Source organism: Notamacropus eugenii, chromosome 5 (assembly GCF_028372415.1).
Source record: "Notamacropus eugenii isolate mMacEug1 chromosome 5, mMacEug1.pri_v2, whole genome shotgun sequence".
Taxonomy (NCBI): Eukaryota; Metazoa; Chordata; class Mammalia; order Diprotodontia; family Macropodidae; genus Notamacropus; species Notamacropus eugenii.
In genome coordinates, this window is record NC_092876.1 from 335,602,658 (window position 1) to 335,610,001 (window position 7,344).

At 41.3% G+C, this 7,344-nt stretch overlaps 1 protein-coding gene across 3 annotated transcripts in view; it reads right to left on the bottom strand.

Moving 5' to 3' along the window:
- PAK2 (p21 (RAC1) activated kinase 2) overlaps positions 1-5,929 on the bottom strand; it is a 131,914-nt gene extending 125,985 nt beyond the window's left edge. For all 3 annotated transcript variants that reach the window (XM_072613643.1, XM_072613642.1, XM_072613644.1), the window contains exon 1: positions 5,818-5,929. The gene's annotated coding sequence lies outside the window, so the exon portion shown is untranslated. The remainder of the gene's footprint in view (positions 1-5,817) is intronic.
- Positions 5,930-7,344: the final 1,415 nt, after the last annotated feature.

Genomic DNA, 7,344 nt, shown 5'->3' on the forward strand with positions numbered 1-7,344 from the left:
ACATATGAATTCAGATTTGATGTGATAAGCAGGAAAGAACTACTAAAAGGTTTTTTTGAGCACTTTGAGAGAGTGAGTAAACGCGAAACAGAGGGATCATAAGAGAGCAGAAGAAAAGACAAATGAGAAGAAAGGAAGAGATTAATAATACAAGATAGGTTTAGAAAGATGAAGTCCAGCCTATAACCATTCTGACTACAGCGCACATCAAAAGTTCTCCAAAAATGCTTTATAGCATAACATTAGAATGGAATTTTACTTCTCCTCATCATAAAATCTCATTATTTAGTAAAATTTTTAAAAAATTATTTCTCAGCTAACCAGACATGTAATGGTCTAGTGAATGAAGGAAAAAACATTAAGTACTTATTATGGGGAAGAAAAGGGAAAAGAAAGGAATGAATATTTAATAAGAACCTACTATCTGCCAGGCACTGTGTTAAGTGCTTTACAAATATTAATTTGATCCTCTCAAGTCAGAGCGATAGGTGCTATTATTGGCCTCATTCTAAAGCTGAGGAAACTGAGTCAGACAGAGATTACATGACTTGCTCAGGGTCACACCTTTAAGAAGCATCTGAGGCTAGATTTGAACTTGGTCTTCCTGACTCCAGGCTCAGGCTCTATATATTATGCTGTGGAGCTATAAAGCACTGTGCTTAGAGGTAGAGATACAAAGAGAACAGTAAAACAATCTCTGTTCTCAGGGAGCTCAACATTCCAATGGGGAAGAGGGGGAAAAATAACACATACAGTACGTTTCAGCTGCAAGCCAGTGGAATGATCTGATGAGCCTTAGGATACAGAAGCAAAGCAGAAGGTAATGCATCTTTAATGCCATTTCCACTGACAAAATCATATCTATTTTTGATACTCAATCATTTGACACTGCCAAATATTTGGATTGCAATAATTTTCTTTTCCTGTCTTCAGTAGCTATGGTTGTTGAAGTGATAGAGGATACAATAGCCACAGATGCAGTTCCTGGTCCTATCTCTACTGGGGTTGCTTCCCTAGATGATGATAGCTTCTGAAGCTGGGGTGAAAGTAAGACCCATCATTTAGGGGGGTGCAACAACTCCCAGGGCTCTTAGATTATCCTTTCCTTAAGTGGCAGTTGATCATCAACTAGTATTACAAGTGGCCCAGTACCTTATTCACAGTGACAGCTCCACTAAATGGATTTGGGGCCCAAACTACCCCCACCAGGGTCTGAGCAGAAATGGTGGTGAAGTGATGGTAGTTGTTTGACTTGCCAGGCACATCTGTCTCCTGTCTCTCCCTCAGGGTGCCTTGCTACTTCACTTAGGATAGTCTGTGTACCTTGAAGGTAACTATTGGTCAGCTGGTCCTTTTTTCACAGGGGAGGCTATAGGAACTGGGTTGTTAGCAGATTCAGTGGTTCAGGGTCCAGGGCTGTCTCCACCAGATAGGCCTCCTATCTCTCCTCAGGATATCTTGCTGCTTCAAGCTAGTATAAACCTAGGCTTAAAGCAGAATCTTTCAATGAGAGACCTTGGGACCAAAGAAAAACCTAAAAAACTATGAAAAACAACTTTCTAACTCAGATAAGACTACTTGGAACCCAATATCCAGCTTTTTGTTTTGATTTTTTGCTTTACATTTTAAAATTTAACATGAGGTTTGGAAACAGTTTCCCACCACAAACTATGTCAACTGTTTTTAAAATATTTCAATAATTAAAGCACTATAAGATGCTTTCAAAAATGTTGAACAATAAATGTAACACACTCATTTTGTACTGAGGCATTGGCCTAGATTTTATTCTTCAGTGCACCCAGAGTATTACATGCCTCCCCACATACAACAAGGTGGCTTTTTATCTCTAAGTCTGTAGCTCCTGGATAAACTCATATTAAAAAACAAACTATATAAACTGGGAAGATAACTTAAAATACACTTTGATGTGCTCTACTGAAACAAATGTGCAACTTCAACAAAATCTTTCCTTCTCATGAAAGTCTGAAAAAAACTGATCATGTAAAAGAGCATTAAATTGAGGGAAAAGATTTCCTCCCAAAATGGAAATGCTGCAACAAGAAAGCTTTTTGACTTTCTCCATTCCTAACCCAAGCCAATTTACACCTCCTTAGGAAGGCTGGTAGTGCACCTACTCTCAGGTGGCTCACCGTATTGGTGCCACACTTAATGAGGACCCTCTAACAGCTTTTGCCAAGCAACAACAGGAATTCCAAGCTCAAGTGATCCACTAACCTCAGCCTCGCCAGCAACAAGGATTACAGGAATGTAGCGCCACCCCCAGATTAAAATTTACATTTTAACCAGGAATATTCTATTTTCACTCTAACCCCTAAAATTACCTCCCAAAATTTCCATGTTTTGTATCTGTTGTAAAAGCTTATCATTTGAAAAATATGCTCAAGGAAGATTAGTTGTGTAACGCCAATGCTTTCAGAAGGCATTTTGTACTTAATCAAGGGTGTGTGATGGTTACTATAGAAACAATTAAACATGAAATGAGGGGTTTGTACTAAATTATATCTGAAGTCCCTCTTCCAAGCTCTAAAACAGCTTTGGGGTTTTGTTTTATGGATTGTGAATTGGGGGGAGTAGGGAGAGGAGATGCTTAGAAACAACCAAGTAAATCAGCATTTAAATTTCCTTCTGACTAGAAACAATCAATGAGCATCAACTGAATTGAATTCTCCATCTTTCCAAGTATGAGGAGCTTTTTTTTTAACGTCAGAAAATTTCATGGATGGTCACATATAATTATTATGCTATCAGTATCCACTGAGAAAATTCAAGACAAAAACAGCTACTAAAAATTCAGTAAAGCTTTCAAATAAATTTGTATTTCATTAATCACAAAAGGTCTCATTTTAATTTCAAAAAGCAAAAACAAAAAATCAAATTAGACACACATGATTCAGCAAAATAACATAAAACTATCACAAGACCCATTATTCACACTTGATTATTTTGAAGATAAAGATTCAAAATGCTTGACGGACATCAAGATTCATATGTTCACTGACCCTAAAACTACCTCTTATGATTCCTTTTTTTTCTTTTTCACCTCTAGACTATGAAAGATGAATGCTACAAGGACAGCAGTACTGGTTTGGAGCTAAGTCACCTGAATATATTCCATCTTTTTTATTAGCTTAGAAGTGATCAAATGCCCATCAATGAAAGATCAATGGATTTGAGGGACGCGGCTAAAGAACAGGAAAAGCATGAACTTCTGACACCAAAAGGACCAAAATACTAATGAGATTTCCAGACACCTCAAAATTTTGTGACCTAATATAAATTCAGGAGGAATCAAAAGAAGCATTTTACTAAAATCATTAGATAAATGTTTTACCTAAGCATTTTACTTTAAATTGTGGTTGATGAGTAAATAATAACAGCTAAAGATCTGTGGGAAAATATATCAAATTGTACCTAGGTTCTGATATCTTAAAGTCATGAACTAAAAACTGTGTTTCCTACCAGAATACTTTGTTTAAAAAAAAAAAGCATTTAATGGAAAAGCATGCTACTCTATCAGCCATGTCAATGAGGTATCCTGTCTGCTCAAGCGATAAAACACCTGACGGCAGCTTTCAGTAACTGCAGGCAAAGTACCTAAAAGGAAATATTCTCTGCAAACATTAGAAACATTATAATGCTCCAGAAAAAAAATAATTTCCCAAATAACAGCAATATCACTGAGTAATAAGTTGTCTAGTCACAGGATCCTAGGTCTCAACTAGACAGGAATACCTAGAAAAAAGATAGCATACCACAGCAGAAAAAGCTTCACCAGTCTTGTCGGTCAGAAAGCCTGTGATAGAATACTGATTCTGCTACTTATTAGCTTAATAACCTTAAGCAAGTCACTGGACACCTCTATGGGCCTCTAGTTCCTCATCTGTACAATATAGTCACTGGCCTAAATGACCTTTAAGGTCACTCCCAGCTAGCTATAATTCTGGGTGTGTAATTTCCTGAATGAGAACCAGGGATTGCACATACAACTGTCATAAAAAACAAAGTTTTAAAGAACTCTAAGAGTTCCAACATCTCATACCCTGAGATTATCAGAACTACAATTATCAAACATTTAACCCCATTCTTGGCATGAGGGGTTGTGTTAAGTCTCTAAAAGAAAAAGAAGAGGTTAAGATCTTGGCTATTCATTGTTGCTCACCAACCAATCATGTCACGCACATAGCCTTTGGAACACTTCAATACTAATGCTTTTTTTATTATGTTTGGAAAAGGGACACCATACCATTTGTAGGTTTTCAGCAGTAACAGTGAGAAGACCACACAAAAACACCTGAATTTGGATCACCTCCATGGGTTCAATGTCTAGGTCCACATCAAAAACATAAAAAATCATCTTTGTTGAGGGGCTAGAAACTTATCATCAGTCCTGAGTTTTCCTAAAGCAACTGTCACCTTAAACACTGCCTTAACAAAATGTTCTCTCTGATAGATGCTTTTTCTTCTGATGATTAAAAAAATTTGTCACTTGCTAACCAATAGTGCCAAGTGCACAATTTAAAAAGCCAAAGATAAAAGTGTCACCTTAAACCTATATTCTTAAACGAGATTTTACTCGGTCTTCCTTTTTTCTAAAAAGTTAAGTCTTTGACAAAAGCTACAGAACCTCTGGCAAGGCTGGACAAGTTTTTACTTGCCTCCAAAATTACTGTGCACTTAGTTCATCTAACAAAAGAGATCTTCATCTAGCTTCATTTTAAATTATTCTTATTTTTCTGGACAACCTACAAAAACAAACTCTCAAGAGTAAATTCTTGTAGATTTCAATATCCTGCCTACTTATAAGAGCGGAAGAGTCAAACACAGCAGGGGAAAAAATGTGACGCGTATAGCCTTGATCCAAAACCCAGCTTGTGGGTCTAATTTTAGGCCTAACCATTCTGATTGTGTCCTTTTGCAAAGGAGGCAAAACATGTCTAGATTATTAGATAGAAATCGATGAATCACCATATAGCGGGAAATAAATCTCCTGTTGCATAAAGAGGATATTCTCTCTCACCCCCAATAAAAGGACGACCACAAACTATACTCTAACCAGGAAACTAGAAGTACTTTCCAGACATCAATACTCGGGTCATTCAGTACTTAAAAGACTTGTGCAAAATGATGAATCCACTTAAGAAGTTTTTATTCTAGGAGTGCCCCCCCCCCCAAAAAAAAGAAATTTAAGTAGCTGAAAGCAGCAAGTTCATGCTCAGTAACTTCAAGTTAATTTAAGGTTACCTACAGAAGTCCACAACTCGCCTCCTGGCACAGTGGGATTAAAATGGGAATGATCAGAAATGAGACCTAAGGAGTTGTTGCTACAGAGGTGGGGATGGATTTGTGGACCAGGAGTTTCAGCTGCTGCGGTTTGTGGGAAGGGAGATAGCAGATTGGGGTTAAGGGCTGGGCAGAGATTCAACGGACCCATGTCCAGAGCCCAAAGAGGGAGGACAGGAGGGATCGCTGGGAACTGTCGGGAAGGAGAGAAACTGGCCGGACTCCAAAGGGGCCACGAGGAAAAGAAAAAGACGTGTGAGTGGAAGGGAGAGATAAGTGGAGAGCAGAGGGGCAGAGGCTCGGGGCAGGTCAGGGGCAGGACGACCCCCACTCCCGTCCAACTTCTCGGCCCTCCCGCCCAACTTCTCGGCCCTCCCTTCCCCCAGAAGCAGAGAAGGGGAAGAAGTCTGCCCCGGGGGAGCAAACAATAAGCAGCCACCGCCCCGGGACGCAGGTGGCGGCGGCGGCCGAGCCGGGGTGCCTGGCGCGGGGGAGGGGGCGCCAAGCCTCACTTACCGCGGCCACGGAGAGAAGCGTCCCCGCCCCTGCGAGGCGCCTGGGTCAGCGTCTCCTCCTGCGACCGCCGGGACGCAAGCCCCGCGCGCCCCGCCTGGCTGGCTGGCTGGCTCCGGAGCCGCCCCGGGAGGGCGCGGCAAGGGAGAGCAGGGTAGGGGGGGGACCGGGAGCCGGCCTCGCAACTCGAGGCCCCCTGCCCCGGGACACTACTGCGGTCGCCCTCGCTACTAGGCCGTGCTGCCGCCCCGAGCGCCCCAGTGCAGGCAGGGCAGGGGAGGCAGCCTTGGGCAATGGCGACCGCCGGGGCCTGAGGGGAAGCGGAACAACCGCCGCCGCCGCTGCTGCTGCGCGTGGCCACAACCCTAGAGGAGGGAGGGGGGACGAGGAGAGCTCAGGGGAGGAGGCGTCAACAACTGCAGCGCCCCGCAGGCTGTGCCGAGCGGGAGCCGTCGCCTCTCCTGGGTCAAACCGCGCCCCTCAAACCCGATTGGCCGCCGTCCGCGAAGGGAACAAGAGGCTACTGGGAGTTGTAGTTCCCGGGTGGTTGGTGATTCAGAGCCCAGAGAGGCTGTGCAGTCTTTCATGTAGTGCAATCCCCTGTCTCCTAAAGGGCCTATGCCAATTCTGCTCTATTTGGGGAATTCACCAGATAGTTAGGATATACATAAATCCTATGCACACGTCAATGCTAATTTTTTTTTATTATGCATGAAAAAGGCTTACCATTTCTAGTCTGAGAGTCCTCTGAAGTGATATGCCACCTTCTAAATCCATTTAGGTGTTTACCTACCAAATCTTGATGTCCAAAACACAATGCTTTCTGATAGTAAGCACTAAATAAATTTTTTATTCATTCATTCAAAAAAGTCATTCTACTTAAATGAACTGATGCAAAGTAAAGTGAGCAAAAATAGAACATTGTATACAATAACAGCAACGTTGTAACAATGATCAAAGATGAAAGACTTAAACATTGTAACATAGACAAGGATCCAAGACAGTTCCAAAGGACCCATGATGAAAAATGCTATCCACCCTCCAGAGAAAACTGACAAACTCTGCTGGCATTTTGAAGTATACTTTTTTTTTACTTTACTTTTCTTCCTTTTTGATGTGTTTTCTTTTGCAACATGTCTAATAGGAAAATGTTTTGTATTTTGCATTTGTGGGAAAGAGGGAGAAAATTTGAAACTCAATTTTTTTTTTAAATTAATGTTGATTTTGTTTTTACATGTAACTGGGAAAGTGTGCATGTGTGTGTGTGTATTTTAAGTCATTCCTGAACCCAGGCCTCAGTTTCCCCATGATGTATATAATCAATATTTTATTGCATTGCAGTACAATGGAAGGTTTTTTGGTTGCTTAGTGGTATCCAACTCTTTGTAACCCCATTTGAGGTTTTCTTGGCAAAAATACTAGAATGGTTTGCCCAGGTATATACAGCCAGTGTCATAATGCTTCCTGACTTCAGACCCGGTACTCTATACATTTTACCACCTAGTTGCCCCACAAAAAGGAAGCAGGAGA